General features: G+C 34.0%; 1 long non-coding RNA gene across 1 annotated transcript in view; it reads left to right on the top strand.

Moving 5' to 3' along the window:
- The first annotated feature begins 12,538 nt into the window (after window positions 1–12,538).
- The window catches only part of LOC136845619 (uncharacterized), a 94,562-nt gene continuing 80,874 nt past the window's right edge, over window positions 12,539–26,226 (top strand). The window contains exon 1 of the long non-coding RNA XR_010855203.1: window positions 12,539–12,720. This is a non-coding gene — a long non-coding RNA (uncharacterized lncRNA). The remainder of the gene's footprint in view (window positions 12,721–26,226) is intronic.

The raw sequence follows: 26,226 nt of genomic DNA, 5'->3' as shown, positions 1-26,226 counted from the left end.
TTTGTTTATCTTAATTGATCCTAACAACAGCATGATAGCCTTTTGTTTCCGATTTAATTGCCCGGCTTCAAGCTATAGTTTCAATAGCATGATGTCGATGGCCTTGTCTCCGATTCAGTTGTCCGGATTCAAAAGTTTTGATTGCACAATTTGTCCTAATTTTACACCACTGCTATTATCTACGGACATCAAGAACTTGGCAAATATTACTGCACGAGAAACTAGTTAGTCTTAATTGCTGTTAAAAAACTTTAAAATCTGTGCGTATGGAGTAAAAACTAAATGGAGTAATCAAATCTAAGTCTGCCGTTATACTAAACTTATGTTCATGTCATACCGAAAAATTCTCAGGAACTTGTACAAAGATTTTTGCGAAATAACCAGATTTAGCTATAAATATACACTGCAATATTAAATTCTAAGAAGTCGACTTAATGACTGGACCTTGATATTACCTAGCTGACAAAGAATATTAAATTGAACCTAAAACCCAAGGACACTCTAATGGTATGGTAACTATTAGGTTTAACTGACCATGGGTGAACAGACTAGAATTTAGAAAAAAAATTTTACGAAGTCTTACAAATTATGATAACCGTATGTGGCTGTAAGTACATTTCTTTTGGGAATATTATATTTGCCAAGTCTAGGGAAAAGCTTCAGGGACAGCCTAGGTGAAAGCTCGAACTATAACGTTGAGCATAAAATGCATAGTGCATTTGTTTATTGAAGTGACTGTTCCCGTGAAATATCAATACAGGAACAAAACTGTAACAGCAAAGGCCAAGCAGTAAGTTAACTTTATAGGAAATGCAATATTTGTGCTAGTCATATGTGGTTGGGGAAAAACTATCACAAAATATTTAAAGCTCAAGCAATGTGCGAAAAATCTGAAAGAATTTTGGCCTGAACGTCCTGTCTTAATATACTGCAACTTTGTGGTTTTGAGGATCATTCTCACAGCGTATTTTAGTATGCACATAATTCAGCACTGCATAGAAACTCGGTCAAATGTCATAACTTGCCTGTTGAACTTTAAGTTTAGACTAGTCTCCAGGAAACGTAAATCATAGAAATTTTTTTACTTGCCTCTTGAAATTTAGGTTTAAGCTAGTGTCCAGGAAAAGGAAATCATAATTTTTTTCCAATGTACGAGGTACAAAACCTAATTTGGGCTAGAACTGGGACTGACTTTCGAGTGCTAGTTATTTACCGTTGATTAAAATACTGAAAATGTTGCTGATATTTTTAAACTTGCAAAGAGGAATAAAAGGAGATAGAATAAGAGAAGATAGATTGTTAACTTCATTGATAAATGTATGAATAGTTACTTAGACAACCAGCAGTTGAGATAGATATACCTACCGAATGCTTAAGGCAGTCCACATGATTAAAACAGCTTTAAAGTCTGTACTTGAGAAGCACCAGTCTGACGACTGACTCCACTTGCACAAAATAAACACAATCGAAAACATAATTTTTAAGAGGACAGAAATGATTGCAAATAGACGAGGCCTACTGTTGAAAGACGAGGCCTACTGTTGAAAGACGCGGTCATTGAAGAAAGACGAAGGTTTAACACACCGACAAAAATTACCGCTGACATGCACTGAGTAGATGAAAGTATGGAAACATACACCTACTTAGCAACAATGGTCGAAAATATTTTAGTCATTCAACAAGTAGGGCAAGACACGTCATTCTGAGAATGATTATGGAAATGGTCGGAAACGTTGTCTTGTCATTGAATATTAAAATGGTAATAGGATGTTAGAAACTTAGTTTTTAAAATGAAATTTTGCTTAAACTATTTCTAACGACAGTTTCCTATTGATTTTCAGATTAGGAAATACGCAGCATATGACGCCTGCACTAGATAAAAACTCATCCGAATATAAGGTCAGTAGTATGTAGTTTATGGCTCCTTGCTAGATAAAAAAGGCTATTTAGTTATAAATGATTTGATGAGCTATCTTCGCAACTGCACTAGTTAATTAATTCTGTGAAAGACAGTGTTCAGTGTAATAGGTTCATTTGTAATCATTCGCAGAATGAATCTGATACTGACTTTTGACTTTTTTTTCTGTACTACTTTGTAATTGATGAATTATGAATTAGTATTTACATACACAAACACACAAGTATATACATATATATACGTAAATATGTATAAAATGTGAGGTTTATTCATATGTAGGCTATATATTTTTTATCATATAACCCTTTTGGAGAAGTGGGTGCCGTAAGGGTAAATCCTTACGTTTCTCAGTATGTCATTACCAGTAAAGTTACTAGGCCTTTATTTCTTGACCACATCAAGCGATGGTACATATCTACTGCTGACTGCTAGTGCTGGGTGGACTGTGAGCAGCAAGCTGGGAGCTATTCATGCTCCCAGCTTGCAGCCGAGCACTGGGCCACTTACCCAAGAAGCCCACTTGCCTAATGGCAGCTTACAAAGGGCACGGGGTTGCTATGTTCATACGCCATAAACAGGGGTGAAATGAACGTTTCAAAATATATTTCGAGCACTTCCTTTCCCCTGTTCACTGTTTTACCAGTGAACAGGGGCCTTTTTATTTCCATATTGAAATTGTTCATTACAGTGAAGATAGGCCTTTTTATTTTCATATTATACTGTTATATTACAGTAAAAGACATTCATATATATATATATATATATATATATATATATATATATATATATATATATATATATAATATTCAAAATATAGTAAAATGCCATATATATGGCTTCATAGAGAACAAGTGAAAATTTCCTCCAGCTTACTGAGAAAACTAACATGAAAGAGTATCCATTTCTGAAAAAAATAGGAAAAATAACATTGATCATAATCATCAAATCATTACATTAGGATCCAACATCGCCAAATAAGTTAAGCAGACAATTTTTCGATACCAGGTTATGAATCTTTCTCTCTCTCTCTCTCTCTCTCTCTCTCTCTCTCTCTCTCTCTCTCTCTCTCTCTCTCTCTCTCTCTCTCTCTCTCTCTCTCTCTCTTGCTATCTACTTTGCTCTGAGCTTGTGTTTCTGCATTATGTCCTGCAATATACTGTATTTTACCCGGCATTAAAGACGTTGCACAATGCCCAAGAGGAAAGTCAATTTGCACGTCCTCACTCACACGAATGCTAGCGTAACTAACGTGATGAGAAGGCTAGAGAGGAATAAATACCGAGTCTGCAGTCGTTACAAAATCATTATCTTTGCTTGCTGTCGCTGGGGAGAGGGGTTATCAACCTGTCCTTCAGGCCATCATAAAAGAATGGGATCTTTGATGCTTTGTTAGTGTTCTTAGATCACTTTTTATTTCTTATACGCATAGGCCTATGTGATTTGGCTTACAAAACAAGTTGGTTGCTCATGTAGGTGCTGCTGCTTTGCATTGATCCAGTGTGTTTATATATATATATATATATATATATATATATATATATATATATATATATATATATATATATATATATATATATATATATATATATATATATATATATATATATATATATATATATATATATATATATATATATATATAAATCACATCGGATCCATGCAAACCAGCAGCATCTACATGAGTAACCAACTTGTTTTGTAAGCCAAATCACATATGCAGATAAAAAAAAATAAAAAGTGATCCAAGAACACTGCTAAAGCACCCGAAACCACATTCTTTTATAGTCTCTTTTTAGCGCTAACCAACACTGCTCTTTGCTATATATTAGATCAGGGCTCAATGATAATACTAAAAATATGCATCACAGTGACAGAAATGTATTTCACACGTAATGTGACAGTTATGATGTAAGTTAAGACGTTTTCATATGTCTTTAGAAGTTGCTTATAACTGCAATCAGTGGAATATCAATTTCGTCTGCGTGACGAATGACAACTTTAACACATTTTCCACTATAGTGCATTTTTCTCCCGGTCTGCATATGAAAATCATATGTAAATGTTTGCTAAGCATCCTCATCAACCAGTATTATGATTAGGATGTTCAGACTCAGTGATCTTGTTCAGTACTGGTGTTCTCAAACACCAATCAATCGGCGTTTGCGAATATCATAAGCTAGAAATCTAAAGCCACTTAGATTCAAAGGAACTCACTGCATGAGGACATCAGGGTAAGTTTTATATTTCATTTTCTATTTTTGTATCATATTTTCCATATTTAATACTTAGCCTGCTATAGTCTTGATTTTTCTGCCTCATATGTATAAGGCCGGGTAACAAAATACGAGTTTAATCCAATTAAAGGGCCAATAAAAATATTTCATTAGACTCTATATCTTCAAGTTCTCTTTTCTCCATCCTGCTTTCTGATGGCCTGAGGGACAGGTTGATAACCCCTCTTCCCAACGACAGCAAGCAAAGATAATGATTTTGTAACGACTGCAGACTCCGTAATTATTCCTCTCTAGCCTTCTCATCACGTTAGTTATGCTAGCGTTCGTGTGAGAGTGTGGATGTCCAAACTGACTTTCCTCCTGGGCATTGTGCAATGTCTTTAATGCTGATATTGCATGTTGTTAGAAATGTGGGTAAAATAAATTACATGAGATAATACAGAAACACAAGCTCAGAGTAAAGTAAATAGGCTGAGAGAGAGAGAGAGAGAGAGAGAGAGAGAGAGAGAGAGAGAGAGAGAGAGAGAGAGAGAGAGAGAGAGAGAGAGAGAGAGAGAAAATTCACTTCATAACTTGTTATCGAAAAATTGCTTGCTGGATGAACATTTATTTCAGTGGTGTTTGATCCTGATGTAATGATTTGATACCATAATTTATCATCAATGTTATTTTTCCTATTTTTTTCAGATATGGATACTCATACTCTTTCGTGTTAGTTTTCTCAGTAAGTTGAATGAACTTTTCACTTGTTCTGTATGAGGGTATACGAGTTTACATTTTGAACAACAACAACAACAACAACAACAACAACAACAACAATAATAATAATAATAATAATAATAATTTTGGGGAATTTCAAACAGTATCATTCGCAACTTATGAGCTTTAATACTGTCGTCTTTAATTCTTGACTCTCGATCAGATTTTCAATACATTGAAACCAGTCCAATAAAATGTCTCCAGAACTAGTTACGGTTTCAGTTTCTATCATAGCCAAAAAATAAAACCAAGTTAATGATAATTGTAAGAATGTGAGCTCTTTAGGAATAAAACTAGAAAATATATTAACTTCTTATTGGATCAATGTAATGAAGCTGAAATACAAGGAATGTTCACGCTTTAAACTTAAACATAAATATTTCACAGCCGTCACAATGGCGTTATAAGATGCAGCTAAAGTTATTATAAATATTTAAGCTTCTTGAGTTTAGATCCAGTTAACATATTCCGCTTTCCTCAAGTCAAATGAAATGAAAATTATATCGTAAGGGAAATTTTTCACTTTCATCTTAACCCCAGCCAAATTTTTACTCCTCATAGCTAATAATTCGGCAGTAATCATTAACAATTTGTCTATTTAATTTTCCTCTCTCATCATGGACAGTAAAATGAACCTGGAATCATCATGCCCAATAAAATGCAACTGGACTGCTTTCGATAGGACGTAATGGCTGCGTGACAGCAACTGACGGCACATTGCACTTTGTTATTCAGCGTCCCCGTCCATCAGACGTCAGCTGATAGACAGAGGGCTAATCGGACGAGAGACAGACAGACCCGTGACAGGCACACGGAAAGAAATTATGATGGCATGATCTCATGGCACTTTTCTTCTTTAGCATGGCTGGGAACGAACAAGTTTAATTTTGTAATGCTGAATCTCCCTCTGTCTCTCTATTACATTATTATTATTATTATTGTTATTATTATTATTATTAAACAGAAGTAGTAGTAGGGGTGTTGATTCGTCTGTTGAGAGAGAGAGAGAGAGAGAGAGAGAGAGAGAGAGAGAGAGAGAGAGAGAGAGAGAGAGAGAGAGAGAGAAAAATATTTTCTTTATGATCCAAACCCAAAAAAGAATCGGTAAATAACGACATAACATTTTGGTTGCAACGAACGGATGCAGTAATAAGTTAAGAAAGATTGAGGCACCGTATAATCGGGTTAAGTATATGCTTACATATGGGACAAAAAGGCCGAGAGAAATACGGGAGGACGTCATGCAAACACGCACAAACAGCCTTGCGCTAATGGCAGATAAACACGCAAAAGCGCAATTGCAGAAACGCAACCGCACTCTAATAAACAAACGATGTTTTAATAGGGCACAAGTTTGGAGTCGGTGACAGCCGTATACTTTTCCTAGTCATTTTTACTCACGCAACATCCAACCCACCGTATTATTATTATTATTATTATTATTATTATTATTATTATTATTATTATTATTATTATTATTCAGAAGACGAACACTATTCATATGGAACAAGCCCAAAGAGGTCACTGACTTGAAATTCAAGCTTCCAAAGAACACGGAGTTCATTTGAAAGAAATTGCAGATAATAGGAAATACAGAATGCAGAGATCAGTTATCAGAAAAGAAGGGAAATGGAAAAAGATAAACAAATAAATAAATAAATAAATAGGTAAACATATAATTTAATCATAAAAGCACAAGGAGAATTATTTTAGGTTAGTAAATCAATGCATCTTCGATTTGGGGTTCCAATTGCACATCCTCATGAAGTGAACAGAGACGGGCATAGCTGAACAAATTATTGACTTCTTTACTGTAAATACAAAAGAAAATAATATTCCTTTTAAAAAAAACACGATGGTTAATGATTCAGAAAACACTTCGGAAACCGCGAGAACAAGAGAATTCCGAATCCCATAAATAAATGGTGCGAAAGACTTCCCAGATCTGACCTGTTGACCCTAGCGATAGTTTATCCATAAGATCTAAACTAAAATGTGCATCAACTTAAAGCCAGGTGTCGTCTTCCTGGATCAGGTGATTTATTATTATTATTATTATTATTATTATTATTATTATTATTATTAGGGGAAGGTTCTCTATTTTCTTCACCTGAAAACTGTGATCGTCCAATGAATTCTACAGCGGTTTTAGAGAAAAGAATATTAAGCTGGACAAAAACACTTATTTATATAGGTCCTATATATATAATTATATATATATATATATATATATATATATATATATATATATATAAATATATATATATATATATATATATATATATATATATATATATATATATATATATAATATATATATTACACTATTACATTTAAAAGACCTTTAACTTGAGCGGAAAATGAGGAAAACAAAAGAATATCTTTATTTTTGGTTTAACAGAGTAGAGTCACAGGGTCTCCACTATATGCGAAAATACGTAATAAAAGGGCCACTTAACTAAAGCTGCCGTCATTAGTCACTGTTACATTTTATAACAATGTCTGCAACATCCATCATCTTGACGTCGCGTCAGTTTAGGGTAATCTATTACCAGGTAATACTCAAACATCTGTCAGTTATTTTTCGGTGCGACGCTGACAATATAAAACTGACGGATAAGTAATATATACCCGCTTTGGACAACAGGACGTATAGTAAATTTTCTTTTTTATATGTAATTCTATAAATGAAATTTCTATCTGCTAAATGATTGGCAGCTTTTTTGACAATAAAAATTTGGATTAATAAAGAAACTTAATTCCAAATACAATCGGTGTGTTCCACAATATTATTGTTTTCTGAAATTTAATATATATATATATATATATATATATATATATATATATATATATATATGTATATATATATGTATGTATGTATATATATATAATACATATATATATATATATATATATATATATATATATATATATATATATATATATAACCTGTATATATATACACACACGACAGCTACATTAGCTGAGAAACCTGGTGTTGCCTGGGAATACTCTGAATGACAGCCGATCAATTACCTTAGAGAGGAAGTACCACGTGGTGCAGTTTAGATTTACATGTCCCTGCTGAACCAAAACACCACCCACTAAACCTAAACACACCCCCACTTAACTGAAACAGCCCAACTAAGCCTAAGCACATCCCACTGAACCTAAATGCACCCCCCTAAAACTAAACACACCCCTAAACACACACCCACTGAACCTAAGCACACCCCACTAAACCTAAACACACCCCCACTAAACCTAAGCACACCCCCACTAAACCTAAACACACCCTCACTAAGCCTAAACACACCATCCACCAAACCTAAACACCACTCCCACCAAATCTAAACGCACTCCTCCACTAAACCTAAATGCACCAACCACTAAACCCAAATGCACCCCAACTGAACCTAAACACACCTCCATTAAACCTAAACACCCACTGAATCGAAACACACCCTAACTAAACCTAAACACCCCTCCCATCAAACCTAAACACGTCCTCAACTAAACATAAACACCCCTCCCACTACACCTAAATGCACCCTCCACTAACACTAAACACACATCCCACCAGACCTAAACACACACTCCACCCACAAAACCTAAACACACCTCTTACTAAACCTAAACACACCCACACTGTAACTATAATCACCCCCATTAAACCTGAACACACACTCCCACTAAACCTAAATGCACCTCCACTACACCTAAACACATGTCCTCTACAAAATCTAAACACAACCCCTAAACCTAAACACACATCCCACACTAAACCTAAATGCACACCCACTAAAGCTAAACACACGCCCCTACTAAAGCTAAAAACACCCCCACTAAACCTAAACAATCCCCCACTAAACCTAAGCACACACCCACTAGAACAAAACACACCCCAACTAGACCTAAGCACACACCCACTAAAGCAAAACACCCCCCAACTAAACCTAAACATTTCCCCCCATAAACTTAAGGGGAACGAGGGGAAGTGGGTGGATACGTAGGTTTGAAACCTTCTTACCACGTAAAATCTAAGTTGGGCCAAATGAATCAGCTCAGTGGTCAAATTTTGTCTAGAATATATATGTGATATATATATATATATATATATATATATATATATATATATATATATATATATATATATATATATATATATATATATACGTACAAATTTTGTCTAGAATTTATTTCTATATAAATATCAGTAAACTTTGGATATTTTGCTTCCGTGACTGTTCTTTTCTTTCTCCTGCTAAGCTTCGGAATTCTATTGCTACTTATAGTTTCTATGAATCTTAATACACTGATCTGGCCGCATTAGGTTGGAATATAAAATTTAGGCCAATGGCCAAGCACTGGGACATATCAGGTCATTCAAAATAATGTTGAAACAATTGTCAGGAGAGGGTCAAAAGTATGATGGAAGAAAGGGAATATGAACGGAGTTCTAGTAAAATGAATGAAAGGGGTTGCAGTTAGGGGCCGAAGGAACGCCGCAAAGAACCTTGAGTAATGCCCACAGTGCACGGCATGAGGTGCACTGACGGTACTCACGCCGCCCCCCTCCCCCTGGACGAGGTTGTCACACTAGATATCCTTTCATTTATCTATATTAAATAAATTGTCTTATTTTTAAACATTGCATTGTAACAATCACTTCTTTCAAACTTACACAATGGCAACTGAATCTACACAACACTCCCTTTTCGAAAACGCTATTCCGTTGTACTGTTACCTATTTTACTCACTAATCCCCAGCCACGTCCATACTGTCGTTTCGGATTTTCCGAAAGCCTCACATCAAAAGCAGCTTATGAGCTTTGGTCGAGAAAGTCCAGTTAGTTATCATGACTTCCATGGGCACAAAATTTGTAGGAATACGTGGACTGAGATATTTTATGATAATAAGCTAAGAGTTAATTGCGCGCAATGATGAATTCTTCTGCTTGTCCGTGTATCAATACTCCCCGTAAGGAGGTAGCGCCACCAGTGCACCTCACACGGTGCACCGTAGGCATTACTTAAAGTTCTCTTGCAGCGTCCTTTCGGCCCTTGCTGCTAACCCTGTCATTCCTTTCACTGGTTCTCTGTTCGTTTATCTTTCTTCCATCTAACTTTCCACCCTCTCCTAACAGTGGTTTCATAGCGCAACTGCGAGGTTTTCCCCGTTACACCTTTAAACCCTCCTTTATTCTCAATTTACCTTTTCAGGACTGAATGAACTGATACGTCCCAGCGCTTGGCCTTTGGTCTAAATTTTATATTCCAATTCCAATGTATCAATATGGAGCAACGATTTTTACGATTATCAAATGTATAAAAGCAGGCGAGAACATCCATACTGCAAAAAACCTAAAATACAATTTAATCATTTTGCTAAAAACATCTGTTATCAAATGTATGAAAGCACGTAAAAAAACATTTATACTACAAAAACTTAAAATACAATTTAATAACGTATCTCTATAAACAAGCACCGTTTAAATCGTGACATCGAAAAGACAGAAACAACCGGGAAACCGCCGGCCAACACTGCAGAACTGCTTTGTCCCGATCAATTAGAACAACACTTACAGCAATACGCGCCTCGGTAGACACCGGCTTCCCGCGTTTGTCCCCGGTCCTAATGGCAGTGCACCATCAACATATGTTGTTGTTCAAGACTACATATCCTACACATACAAATGTTATTTCCTTGTGCGTTACCCCGCATGTACTTTCCCTCGCGCGTTCGCGTACATACGTATGCGTTCGCTAACTTGGAGAGAGAATGAAAGATGTCCAACGCAGTTGTTGTTCCCTGGGTGCGAAGATTTGCTTTTGAGAACCATCCTCAAGTATTTATTCCATCTATTTCTCTTTCCATAAAAAGCAAATTATTCCGTACGTCAAGCGGAATGATTTTAGATAAGGCTATATACCTTTCGTATTGATTAGTGTATCATTCTGATACTTAAGATAATATGCTAAAATATAAATTACCTAACAATAAATGGTACGAACTTCCAAAGTATTACTGATATTTACGTTTCTCTCGGATGCGGTTATAATTAATCAAGAGTCCCATGGAAATGTGGTAAAGAATATTAACCGTTAATCAAGAATCCCATGGAAATGAGTTAAAGAATATTAACCGTGTTTTATTTGTATGAAGAAATGCATATGCAATCAACTTGATAGTAAATTCCCTCTGTGACCAATATTCCTCAGAAGTTAACCCAGACATACAGTCACGGACACACACAAACACGCACATACAGGCACATACTTGGTATATCCATGTATGTCTAAATGATGTTTTTAGTTGCTTGGTACTAAATATCTGTAATCTAATCGTTCTGATTGTTTAATGTAAGTGAAAATACGTAACATCACTATAAGGTTCCCGTTAGACCTGTGTAACATTTCCTTTCAATAAAATCCTTAACCTCGGGGCTAAAGTCTACGAGGTTTCGTTTTCTAGTTGTTGGAAAACACGTTTACATGTTATTTAACTCGAGTTGTCTCATATACAGAAAAGCAGATTATGTACCATTCTTACCTAGGCCTAGTAAGTCCTCGTACCGAAAAACAAAAACCTCTGTTATATACACTAAAAATGCTTATAATTTCAGTACTAGTAACTTATTTCAGTTAAGTATTTACGGAACAGTTACTCTAAACCCATTACGTATCTGAATGTTTTTCCAGTCATTCTCGTTTGCATGTAGTCACCACTATTAGGCCTAGGCCTAATGTAGGAAGCTTTAGCAGCCGCCTTAAGTCCTATAACAAAATAGCATAGCCTATTCTATTTCGCGAAGAATCAACAGCTCAAGTTTTGTATCCCTTCAATGAATTGGTTGCAAATGTTTAATCATTTGGTTGAGGTACAGAGATACTATTAACATTCCACAACAACGAAGCATTTTCAGACTTTAGTCCGTCAGTAGTGCAAAACACTTTTAGGCCTACTGTATGTATATGTGCAGATTAATCCAACAAATACCGGTTAATTTTATATGTCATTCTCGGATATTTTGGTTTAATATTAATCATTAATAATTCTTTGATATCACCACAAGATCGTACGGCGAAATAAATGGCAACTGGCCGCTGTTACACCACACCAACATACGTTCAGTCAATATGGCTGCCAAGTACTTGCTCAGTTTAGCCGGCATAATCATCAAGTTAGTATTTCAGGCACAATGTAAATGATCTGAACATAAAGGAACACACAGACTTACCTCGCTTTTCAATCAGAGGTGTGAAAAACAATCGAAAGTTCTAACCATCGTCCCACAGAACGCGAAAGTGTAGCAGATAACACAACGTATGAATACACAAGATCACCAAGTATCACTGATTTGACACCGAATTTCTCTCCAATTATATACAGCCCGTGACGTCATCAAAGAAAACGAGAGCAGCAGTGTCATCTTTAGAGAGCTTCTATCGTCACATCATTGATGGGATTCGATGAAAAAAACATCAGACGGCATTCACGCATTCTATTTGCAATCTTAACTATAAAAATAATGCTGCTGCGGCTTTACGATATTTTATCAACAATCGTAAGCCGACATAAACCCTAGTAACCTAATTTTTCTTTAGTTTCCCTACTTTGGTGTTCGGGTGAAGTCTTGGCCGTACGTTATCCCTAAGCTGTGGGTGGTGTTAGAAAGGGCTGTCTTTATGTGCAGGTTCCAGCGTCCTGAATTAGTTGCTTCTTGTTGAGGTGTGGTCAAGAAATGCAACACTGATGTCTTATGAAGAAGTAATCGTGACTGATGTTGGATGTATATCAGGTGGACGGTTAGTTGATTGGTTTGTTCAGATAAGACTAGCCTTATAAGCCAACAAGGGCCTTTGCCCGCACCTGTGGAAGGCGTGAAAGGGTATAGGCCTACTTTAGTATATAACGCTTACGGTGGATCGCGCGAAGCAACCCTGTTCTCTAACGATAATATATATATAGATAGATAGATATGTAGATAGACAGATATAAATATTTACGTATATATATATATATATATATATATATATATATATATATATATATATATATATATATATATATATATATATATATATATATATATAACAGGTATGCTACCATCTAGGATAAGAGGTGGTTCCAGAGAACAACATGGCAGCAGTCACTGCCCAGTTTATCCTTAAAATTATGAATCCAGGATGAGCCTCTTTGAGCGGGAAACTTCCACATTTACAAGTTCTTCATATGCTTACATAGAAAGCTTATAAGCATGGCGTCGACGCCAACTGCAAGAACTGCTAAACTCAACTCTGTCTCGTTCAATTTTGTGTTATTCGGGTGCCAATTGTCACTTACGTCTCCTAACAGTTCTAGGAAATACTCTCTTTGACTTCTTTTTAATATAAGTAAGAAGACAAGCAGCTCCACCTTTCGCAGAAAATGACATTTTTAATATAGGGAAGACAACTAGCTTCAACTCTCGCCGAAAATGCTGGTGCACATGAGAGAAATAGACTCATAAGTAGACCACACAGACACACGGCCGGAGAAGCAGTGAGGTGAGACAGAACGCGAGAGAGTGAAGAAGAAACAGCAGCCAAGTAATGGCTAACATATCGAGCCATTTATTGCCTCTCCTGGCAAACTGACAGTCTCGAGTGGCAACACCATCCTCGTATGGTGCTTCGCCTGAACAATGACGCAGCGTCTCTCCGTGATATGTAATTAAGGAGATACGATATTCGGACACAATGGGTGACGACGGGAAATAAAGTATTAGTGGGAAGCAGTTGTGAAGGAGATGCTGAGTCTTCAAGGTATTATTATTATTATTATTATTATTATTATTATTAAGGTGGTTTTGTTATTGCTAGTGAAGCAGTTATTCTTAGAGAATGATACAGCAATTGAGCGATATTTTCTTATGTGTTTGTCTTGTATTTTATTTTGTAGTACTAATGTATAGTATATCTCCATTAGTAGGTGAATAACTTGCTTAGGCCAAGTATCAGCTCTTCTGAGTCTGTGGACTAATCTTTATAATATTTAAATTTAAAGGTCTGAGCCATATGGAACAGGCTAAAAAGCCGAGTAATTTGCTAAGCAAGCTACCACTGAATAAGACAAGCATGTGTAAAATGATGGATTATCAGTAGGTACAGAAATGTCTTTGTTCATCATTTTAAGCATTTTGATTATTATCATTATCATTTTTATTAATGCACACCCCTTATTTATAGAACTAGCCGGAAGGGATATTAACGTTTGTACCAGCTGACATAAGAACTTATGTGACTACATTATATATATATATATATATATATATATATATATATATATATATATATAATAATATATACGTACATACATACATACATACATATATATATATCTATATATATATATATATATATATATATATATATATATATATATATATATATATCATATATATATATATATATATATATATATCTTGATCAGAAGATGACTTTTTTTGCCGCTTTAGCTCTATTGGGTAGGGGGGGGGTTTGCAGAACCCCGTTTTCTATAGTTAGTATATTGACGGATAAAGGGGAGAAATAACCCGTAATTATATCTTTGTTTCAAAATCAGATGGTCGCACAGTGTAGTTTTCAGTTATCTGTAAAAGGAAACTATTGTGCTGGCTTTGTCTGTCCGTCCGCACTTTATTTTGTCCGCACTTTTCTGTCCGCCCTCAGACCTTAAAAATTGCTGAGGTCAGAGGGCTGCAAATTGTATGTTGATCACCACCCTCCAGTCATCAAACATACCAAATTGCAGCCCTCTAGCCTCTGTATTTTTTATTTTACTTAAGGTTAAAGTTAGCCATAATCGCGCTTCTGGCAACGATATAGGATAGGCCACCACCGAGTCCTGGTTAAAGATTCCTGGGCCACGGCTCATAGAGCATTATACCGAGACCACCGAAAGACATCTATTTTCAGTGGCCTTGATTATGCGATGTACAGAAAACTGGATTGCGCCGATGAAACTTCAGCGCTTTTTTATACTTGTTTTTTGTTAGTATTCAGTTGTTAACAAGGTCTTACTATAATGTTATAGTATTCATTGTATTTTATAGTATTCATTGTATTTCCAAGTGGCCTTTATAAGAAATTAACGCGAATGCATTAAATAGTGCTGCTAGTATGATCTGGCATAGTGGAGAAGGCCCTTTATGCTTGTACTCTTGGGCCCCTAGCTGCAACCCCTTTCATTCCTTTTACTATACCTCCATTCATATTCTCTTTCTTCCATCTTACTTTCCACCCTCTCTTTACAATTGTTTCAACATTATTTTCAGCTCTGAATGACCTCATAGGTCCCAGTGCATGGCCTGTGGCCTAAATTTTTGTATTCAGTTCAATTCAATTTTTATGCTTGTATCTCTTCTTGAAGACCGTCAGAAATCTGAATTTAATCTAGGAATAATATGAGTAATTTCCAAAGACAAAATAAAATAAAATAACACGGTTTTATGGCGAAACATAGGCATTATCAGTTCTGAAAGATAACGTTATGATAAATATCTGTGGTATCAGTTACCCCTGAAAAAAAAAAAACTACCCTCTAAAGTTTTCTTGGTAAGTTGCCGAGGAGACGAGAGAAAAAAACTAGAGATGCCTTGAAGACTGAACGTTCCTCTTCCAAGAAAAGCGAAGTATCTTAAAGGCGCAGTATCTTGTGTTATCATTTAATTTAAATTAGGCAGTTTAAAATGTCGCCACTTGTATTTGGTAAGATTATAATGTAATTAAGGGTTTGAAAATAGCTACAAATAACTCCTTGCTTCATAATTTCTGTCCAACAAAACCCGTTAGTGCCGTCAGTGCACCTCACATGGTACAATGTAGGCATTACTTAAGGTTCTTTGCAGCGTCCCTTCGGCCCCTAGCTGCAACCTCTTTCATTCCTTTAACTGTACCTCCGTTCATATTCTCTTCTTCCATCTTACTTTCCATCCTCCTAAAAATTGTTTCACAGTGCAGCTGCGAGGTTGTCCTCCTGTTACACCTTTCAAACCTCCTCAATGTCAATTTCCGGTTCAGCGCTGAATGACCTCATAGGTCAAAGCGCTTGGCCTTTGGCCTAAATTCCATATTCCAGTTCCAATTTCAAAAACCGTATTTGCCTGTAGTGATATTTGTCACATTTGATTTTCTTAAGTGTGTATTATACATAATAATAATAGTAAATTTAGCTAGTTTAAACTGTCGTATCTTGTTTTATAATAAGTCTACAGTTTAAGCTCTGAAAATTGCTAAAAATAATTTCTTGCTCTATCATTTCTACCGAACACAAATTATTTGCCTAGAATGATAGTCTTCACGTTTGATTTGATTACGTGTGTATTATATGACTGTGTTTTAAATACAGTCTTTTTAATTTTTTATTATAGTTCACATATACAAGTAACTTCGCTCACCCTACCAGAATTAGTTTATCAGTGTCGTTTTGTTCATTATTTGCTTTTCTTGCAGAACATAACAAAGGAAACTAACTGAATGTAATCATTAATAACCTGCATTTCTGTATATATAAAAGTAAGATTTGAGTGAACGGCAAATAGTGACCACGTCTAAGGTGTCCTGAAATTTTTGTAAGATATCTAAAAAATCCTGCTAAAGTCAAGCTTCAGTTAAGCTTCATGAGACAGTCCATTTTCCGTCGACGATGACCATCGGTACTGTGACGCCAGTTAGTCCTGATTATGAGCGTTGACTTGTACGATGCTTTGAGTTTGCACAAAGAATAGTTTTGTTAAAAAAAAAGTCTTGGTGGTTTTCGATATTGGATGAGCTAACACCAACCTACACAGGCACAAACACACAGACACCTACAGACACCACTCACACTTACTCACTCCCACTCCACACATACATAAACAAACACACACACACTATCTCACTCACTCGCATTCATTCACTCACACACACAAACACACACGCACACACACAAACACACACACACACACACTCGACCAAAGCTTTCTAAGACTCACCAAGATTGTGTGCTCGTAATGGGTACAGCATATCAGCCTTCCCAGACAACTGTTTTTTGCGTCGTAACAAATAACCCAGCGCGACAAAGAACTCCGAAACAATGATAAAAGACCACAAAAACAACACAATAATGACGCCAATCAAAGCCTTCGTTATTGTCTTTACAACGATAATAACGCGAGGTTAGGTGACAGCCTAAAAAGTCCCGCGACTTGCCTTTAGGGTACGCTGACGGCTCCAGAGAAATGACCCTTGATTATTTGTTGGAGGGGAGGGGGTGGAGAAGGGTGGGGTTAAATATCTAGTTAATCACATCACCGTAATTAAAGTTCGACATTTCCTACCTTTTCAAAATGAGGGTAAATAAAAAAAAAAGAGAGAAAGATTGAAGAAGAATGTGGCAAATAATGGACATGAGGGAATGGGTCAATAAACTTTTTTTTCCAGTTTCATTTGCTTCCAAATTCTGGACTTTTTTTTTTTTTGGTGCTCGCTTTCTCTTCCATATTCCCATAACCAGATTAAAACAGAATTGTTATATCTTCTTAGCTACCCATTTCCTTTTTTAAAATTGTCAGCGTTTCAGTTTATGAATTAGGGTTGCTTTGATCTAAATTATACGTCATGTCATCATCTCATTCATGTATTTAGCAGAAAAAACTGAATTACCACTATTGTTGATAATATCATTATTAGTTAAAAAATACTTATGGTAACATGAGTCTTAAAATGGAGAAATAAATTCACAGTCATGTATGGGTACAAATATATTTCGATATAGGACTACACAAAGAGCTTGAAAGGGGGATTCAATCAGATTACCGAGAGCTTTCTGTATAGACTTATTTTTAAATATATTTGTATCCATATAGGACAATGGATATGCTTCTCCATTATTATGAATTGAATCCTTTATTCTAGCTATAAGCCATATACATTAGATAAAATTTTTACATATACATATCTTTACAAAAGACTTTACTGAGAATACTGCATAAATATTCATGCCTTTATAAAGTATAATTTCACATTAATTAAAATGTGAAAGTAATGTAAAGTTCTTTTAAATTAACTACTCTGTTTACAGTATTCGTCATTTTCTTCATCTTCCACCCCTTATTATGCTTTGCAATGCAGAGAAGTTCTTCATTGGCGGGGTGAGTAGAGCTTTCGGCTAGCACGCTGTTGGCCCAGCGTTCGACTCTCCGAGCGGCCAATGAAGAATTAGAGGAATTTATTTCTGGTGATAGAAATTCATTTCTCGTCCTAATGTGGTTCGGATTCCACAATAAGCTGTAGGTCCCGTTGCTAGGTAACCAGTTGGTTCTTAGCCACGTGAAATAAGTCTAATCCTTCGGGCCAGCCCAGGTAGAGCTGTTAACCAGCTCAGCGGTCTGGTTAAATTAAGATATACTTACTTTTTTTTGCAGCGCAGAGTAAGAGGCGAGAATTGGCTGCTACCTAAATCACTTTTATTCCCCGAGATTGTTAGGGAACCTCTAAATTCCCTCTACGGCTATTCTTTGGAACTGCTCGTCCTTGCTTGTTCTCAAAGTCTACCATCTTTCAAGAGGCAGGGATATGACCTCCTTTAGGATTGCCTGTGAATTTTACGACATTATTCTTTATATTCTTGTCCTCTATACTTTCCTAAAATGGAAGACTGCAGTATCTGCAAAAATACAAAACTGAGAAAAATGGTAGATACTCCCTTTCCTTACTACTGATTTTGCAGATACTGCAAATGGCCCCCCACATAAATACTCGTGGAAAGCATTGAAGAATCATTCTGAAACTGCAGTAACTTGTGTATAGTGTTCCACGAGCCTCAATAAGAGGGATATCTCAGTCTCGAAAATTTTGCAGATACTGCAGTTTTCCATTTTAGGGAAGTATAGCAATCTGACGCCATCGCATAAAGGTGTCCTTCCAAGGGCCTTGCTGTGCATACGAAAAAGTGACCAGCTTAATATCCTGATTTGATTAAGTGGTGTTAAATTACATCCGAAGGCTTTCGTTAGATAATGGCTTTTGAGGCCTAATCGAAATTCTCGCCTCAGGGAGTTAGCTCATTTTCTTTCACTGTTTTATTTTTCGTCCTTAAACTTCCTTTTATTTATATCGAAAAATCTTTGAAATAAAATTGGGTCAGGGGAAGGGAGGAAGACCGTTAATATTAGTTTTTTAGATTAATAATGTGCCTGGGAAAAGTCTCAATTGTCCATTGCCCCCTCCCCTCCCCTTCTCCTCCCCACCTCCTACCCACCCTCTCTCTCTCTCTCTCTCTCTATATATATATATATATATATATATATATATATATATATATATATATATATATATATATATATATATATATATATATATAAATTTCTGATTATATATATATATATATATATTTCAAATGACACATGGTTGGCAAATCTGGTCTTTCATTTGAAAGACCTGTTATGTGTAGAATAGAAATAAATTTCTGATTCACATCAGATCGAACCCAGGTCTTTCAAATGACTTGTGTGGCCTGATGTAAGTCAGAAATATATATATATATATATATATATATATATATATATATATATATATATATATATATATATATATATATATATATATATATATATATATATGTCCACACACACACACACACACACACACACACACACATATATATATATATATATATATATATATATATATAATATATATATATTCGTGAATGTGTATGTATGTGTATGTTGTCACCCTAAATAGTTGCTCCCCATTTTATTACGACATTATAAAATGCCTCTTCAATTCTTAACGTTCATTACGCCCTTATATCACTCCGCTTACACTTAATTAAGTACAGAATCAATCTGCCTGCTTTTTCAGCTTCATACTTCCTTCAGCAAAAATGGACTCGTGTTCTTCTCAGAAGCTGGAAACCTCTTTCTTAGTATAGGTTATCAATACAGTTATAAAAAAAATGACAGTTCAACTTCCCCCAATTATCCAAGATGTACTTTTTATCGATATTTATAGAATTTGAGGAAACTCCAATATTTGGACTCCCATAATTTTCGTGGTCCTGATGTATTTTTTCGTTTGGGGTTCAATTAGGGTCCGTTTCTCTTCCCAATTGGCGAGAAAGCCTAAATGATATCGTTTGTGAATTGAAGTCTTTTTGCTTGAGCGCCATGCTAATTTGATTTCGTTATTTGAATCCATAAATTTATAAGTTTTCGTCTTTTGATTAAAACTGTTCACTTTTATTTTAATATCTCCTGTATTTCTCTTCTCTTTGATCTGATTATTCCGTTGCATTTGAGGGCGTTCGATTTGTAAAAAGGTTCCCAAAAAAATTCATTATCTTCTTGGCATGTTTCGCGTTACTGTGTACACATTATTATATTAATAATAATGTGCATCCAAAGCATGTTTATTTTTGTTATGTTACAACTCGCTCGCGCGTAATTTTCAAATTACAGTATATATAGAAGTAGAAGTTGAATAGTAAAAGTAGTGAATATGTTTATTCATGATACTTAATTAAAAATACACTGGATGCATATTTCATTTTTATTTTGTTCAGAGCAGTAATCTTGTTGTATTTCCTTTTATTAGGACTGTATTGCGTAATCTGAGTTTGTTTATTTTCACAGAAGTTGGTTTAAGCTTAGAATTTTGTAAGTAAAATTGAAAAATAAAATATCATAGAATATAGGGTAAATGACAAAGTTTACTTAGATCGAATGGTAAAAATACTATTACTGATTTACCGATTGTAATATCAAATAATAAGCAGAAAATGAACACATTCATTCAGAACTTAACGAGCAATGACCATGCAATACAAGCTTACATATACAACAACATCTGTCTTTAAAGTAAAGATGAAACAAACAAAATAAGAATTACTTACAAATAAAGAAATATGAAATAAGAAGCGCATGATACATGAAATATTAAGAGTACTATAACTCATAAATGTATGGCAGAGCTAAAACGATGTGTATTACTATATTTAAATGACTTATCGGCATTGTTACATTTGAATATTCGTTCATTTTGCTTATTTTGTCTTAAATTGGGATCCATTAAACAATAAATATGTTAGTCAGACGTTGATACTTTTGAAAACACTAAACATGTTACGTAATACGTAATTTCTTTTTAGCAAATTTGAATAGCATAAAATACATTAAACCGTACGATTGTAGGACAATTTAGAAACCATTATGGTTATTTACAAATCGTTAAAACATTTAATGATGCTTGCTCACTTTGGCTATTTTCAACTAATTTCAGAAAATTCTCTGTGACATGTGGCCAAGTAACTAATATACATATTTTTAGAATTTTGAATCTTTCCCAGTAACTTAAAAGATATCGAATCGAAAGGCCAGATGCATTTGAAATGCGGTCTTGAAAGCGATTGGAAAACGTGGCATTACACACAAGGTGCATTCGAGTGGACTGAAGAGAGAGAGCAAAGTTGATGGAAAGTGATAGAAGAAGAGGAAGAAAAATCGGATTCCGCACTTGAATTTGGGAGGAATTTTCAGGATGGAAGTATGCTGGGGGTGGGGACAATCTTTGTACAGAAGAATAATATGTATATATATATATATATATATATATATATATATATATATATATATATATATATATATATATATATATATATATATATATATATATTTACATATATGTATATATATGTATACACATATATATATGTGTGTGTATACTGTATACACACACACACATATATATATATATATATATATATATATATATATATATATATATATATATATATATATATATATATATATATATATACATATATATATATATGTATATATATATTAAATGTATGTTTGTATATATACATACAAATAAAGTTATATAAATTTATTCAAAATTAGTAAGCAATATACAAAAGATGCAACCATTAAATGTTATAATGATTTGTAATTATCAAATAAATGTTCAAAATGAGTCAGCATCGGTAGGGTTCAATGCATTTTATGCTATTCAAAATTACTTGGATAATAAGAACAAATATATCTTGTAATATGTTCGGTGTTTTAAAAAATACTGACATTTTACTAAAACACTTATTAATTAATGTATCCGAAGTTATGAGAAATTATGCGATGTGACTAATCATTTAAATGTAACAATGCTGATAAGTCATTTACGTATGGTAATACACATCATGGGTGTTGGTGGGGGGGGGGGGGAAAGTTCAGGGGAGGCTAATATGGATGGTAAAACTGGACTTGACAAAAAAAAAAAAAAAAAAAAATTCGCCGAAGTTTCTTCGGCGCATTCGAGTTTTCTGTACAGGGTATAATCAATGCCACCGAAAACAGATCTATCCCTTGGTGGTTTCGGTATAATGCTGCATGAACTGCGGCCCATGAAACTCTTAGCCGGCCGTGGTGCCCTGTCCTATATCGTTGCCAGAACCAAGATTATGGCTAACTTTAACCTTAAATAGAATAAAAACTACTGAGGTTAGAGGACTGCAATTTGGTATGTATGATGACTGGAGGGTGGATGATCAACATACAAATTTGCAGCCCTCTAGCCTCAGTAGTTTTTAAGATCTGAGGACGGACAGAAAAAGTGCGGACAGAAAAAAGTGTGGACCGCCAGGCGAAGCCGGCACAATAGTTTTCTTTTCAGAAAGCTAAAAACGACTGAAGAATAGTGGAAGAAAAGACGGAGAATAAATGAAATAGCCTTCAGTGGAGCCCAAATGTCCACTGCAATTCAGAGAGAAGGCAGATAAGAGAGCGAGATAAGACGACAAGGAGGAAAAAAAAAAGATTAAGTATCTTTCCCGAGGAGAGAAAATAAAGTTTTTCTCTTATTTAGTTTTTACTTCAGTCAGAGAGGAAAGGAAAATGTCGGCCAAATGACAGAAACAGCCATCTCATGGCCGAATCTGAGGAGAATTTTGCGCCACTAGAAAAATTACCGTCGTTTCAAAAGGAATTTATGTAGGTTGGACGATTTTGCTGAAATTATTAGTCAAGTGAGAGGCTGGATATATATATATATATATATATATATATATATATATATATATATATATATATATATATATATATATATATATATATATATATATATATTATATTGATATATATATATATAATATTGTATTATATGATATATGGTCGTATTTTGGGGGCGGGTTGATAGGCAGCTTTTTTAATGTTGTCTTTTACTGAGAGTGTTTTTTGAAATATATAAATGTAATATATATAAAGAGGTAAAGATATAAACTAATTAAGAAATATAAAAGTGTTTTTGACATATATATATATATATATATATATATATATATATATATATATATATTATATATATATATATATATATATATATATATACATTCATATATATATATATTATATATATATATATATATATATATATATATATATATATATATATATATAATATATATACATGAATGTATATATGTGTATAGTATATATATATATATATATATATATATATATATATATATATATATATATATATATATATATATATATATATATATATATATATATGTGTGTGTGTGTGTGTGTGTGTGTGTATGTCAAAACACTTTTTCATATTTCTTAATTAGTTTATATCTTTACCTCTTTTGTGTAATTAATTACATTTAACGACAATTTCCTGTCTTAGTAAAAAAAAAAAAACATTAAAAAAGCTGCCTATCAGCAACCCCCCCGCCGCCCAAAATACTAAACTGGTTATGAAAAGAAACTCGTAATGTTTAATAGGAAAAATATAGAAGAATAATATTTCCAGTGTCTATATTTGTACGTAACACCTCATAATTACCTTCTACGAAACGTAAGGTTAATCTCTCTCTAATGCCACGACATTATTCCGTCAGATAATTATATTATTTTTCTTCCAGCCCAAAATGCGAAAATTTCGAGCCTTTGCTAATTGCTCATTAAATAAATCGAGGAACTTAAACGCTACTTTAATTCCAGCAGCGGAGGGCAATTTTGGTTTGCGTCTGAATTTTCTCTTTTGTATTTTTAGTCGTTGGGGTCTTGCTAAGGACTCTCAACCTTTCTTGACATTATTTTTTTTTACAAGGCGATACTTGGAGTTACATGGGAGCTAAGTGCTTAGGAACTGGGCATCACACCGAGGGCCTTTGTTATTGCTTAGCTGCTCATTGTTGTTTAGTCAGACCGACAGTGACAGCGCTGGTTAGTTACTCAACTTTGCATCGACCCAGCAAATGGGTAGCGCGCCCATTTTTCAGCCTTTTATTTTACCTCTATTCCCACTTCCTTACTTCCATCTTGCTGTCCAACCTTTCCAACTCTCCCTTTTCACTGTCTCAAACGCTGAAAAGGTTGAAAGTGTCTCAGTGCTTGGCCCTTACAGCCAAATTTTCATAAATCAACCAACGGTCAAAGTAGCAACGACAAGACTGGTTTGTGACTAATGATTTATAGTCATCAGATGATTTACTAATTCCGTAACAAATTATATTAAGTACCGGCTTGGACCATCATGAGCTTAACAATAACTCTGACCTTTATAGTAGCTCGTTATAACTAAATATTTTAGTTTTTAAATGTACCTGCAAAATTTCTGCCTTGAAGACTGAAAGAAACTGGAGATATATACTGAAAGTAATGCAGGTAAATTACAAATGGCCCATGTGCATTAATGCTTGAAGGGAATAAAAAATAATATATGTAAGTAAATAAATATACATACATACATAAACACACACACACACGCATATATATATATATATATATATATATATATATATATATATATGTGTGTGTGTGTGTATTTGTGTAAATCTTATTATTCATTATCTTTTCCTGCATGCCGCGTATCGATGATAATCACTACTACAAAAAAATGAATAGTGGGGCTTGACATTTAGTTTCTATTTTTTTTTTTTTTTTTTACCTTGACCTTACATTTATCTCTTATTCTTTTCGAAAGCTCTTATTCCCAGTGCAATCCGGGAACTCATATTCTGCCTTTATCCTTTCACTCTATGGAGTCTCTTCTTTCCCCAATTCTATTGTGAGGCCACAATGCCAAACCGTCTGTCCTTAGTCCTATTTTTTCCTTTAAACAATATTCTTTCCGTCTGTATGTAAGCATAAATCTACCCGTTTGTTGCTTCTCTTTTCTTCTTCTTCTTCTTCTTTTTTGTCTCCTTCATCTTCTCTCTTTTGTTTGTTTTCAAACGTAACCATTCTCTTTTATAAAAGTTTTTTTTTTAAATTCTTTATTTTGGGGCAAGATAAAGGTCCTTTAAAAACTTTTTCAGTGTGGACGTGCGTAAATTTTGAATAATGGTGGACAAAAATAGCCTTTTAAAGCTTATAGGCTTCGCACATTCACATTCGCATGCATATATAACCTGTGGTTTGTCCTGGTGAATTCGCCATCCTTTCAGACATTTGTGTTCTTCAAACCACCTTTTCAGAATAGGCAGAGCTTGATGTCTATACATACATACATACATACATACATACATACATACATACATACATACATACATATATATGCAAATATATATAGATATATATGTATATATATATGTATATATATATATATATATATATATATATATATATATATATATATATTTACATATATATATATATGCATATGTATATCACACATTACCACAGGTGAAAAACAAGAGACGGGGTGTAGGTCCCGACCGGTTTCGACTTTATTTCGAAGCCACTGACGAAGGACTTTACCTGTGGTAATATGTGATAAATGAATTACGTACAAAAGTGATAATAATCATATACGTATACAGTATACTGTATATGAATATATATATATATATATATATATATATATATATATATATATATATATATATATATTATATATATATATATATATATATATATATATATATATATATATATATATATATATATATATATATATATATATATATATATATAATATATATATATATGAATATATATATATACATATATATAATATATATATATATATATATATATATATATATATATATATATATATATAGTATATATATAAATATTTATATAAAGTTATATATTACATCTTTGTTCCTTTCGATTTTTTTATCTCAATATCTAAGTATATACTTACCATAATGAGTATGATAATTTCCATGAAACAGGCAGAATATTATTGTTAATAAGTACAGTCGTCTACAGTATATTTTCCTCTATGGCTTATTGGTAAGCGCCACGAAAAGCATCATAGCAATCGGTCTGGAAAAAA

Source organism: Macrobrachium rosenbergii, chromosome 14, assembly GCF_040412425.1.
Source record: "Macrobrachium rosenbergii isolate ZJJX-2024 chromosome 14, ASM4041242v1, whole genome shotgun sequence".
Classification (NCBI taxonomy): domain Eukaryota; kingdom Metazoa; phylum Arthropoda; class Malacostraca; order Decapoda; family Palaemonidae; genus Macrobrachium; species Macrobrachium rosenbergii.
Note: the sequence above shows the minus strand (reverse complement) of the source record. Positions and strands in the feature narration are given on the sequence as shown.